At 75.3% G+C, this 243-nt stretch overlaps 1 pseudogene; it reads right to left on the reverse strand.

The window, feature by feature from the left end:
- Nucleotides 1–242, reverse strand: part of LOC117798043 — a 1,271-nt pseudogene extending 1,029 nt beyond the window's left edge.
- Nucleotide 243: the final 1 nt, after the last annotated feature.

Below are 243 nucleotides of genomic sequence, written 5' to 3' on the forward strand. Positions count from 1 at the left end.
GAAGGCAGGGCAGCAGCTTGGGCTCCGCCTCACGCCGGCTCTGCAAGCTCTGCTGACACACGGCGCAGGTGTCCAGGAGCCAGGCTGGCGGTCCAGGAGGCAACCCCGCCGACGGACCCGGAGCGGGAGCCGAGGCTGGAGCTGGGGCCGGCGTCGATACCGCCCCCCCTCCCGGGAACTCCAGGGCCCACTGAGGCCGCAGGGGCTGAGGCAGCCGGGGCCGAGCCGGAGGAGGCCGCGGAC

This window comes from Ailuropoda melanoleuca, unplaced genomic scaffold (genome assembly GCF_002007445.2).
Source record: "Ailuropoda melanoleuca isolate Jingjing unplaced genomic scaffold, ASM200744v2 unplaced-scaffold22929, whole genome shotgun sequence".
Lineage (NCBI taxonomy): Eukaryota > Metazoa > Chordata > Mammalia > Carnivora > Ursidae > Ailuropoda > Ailuropoda melanoleuca.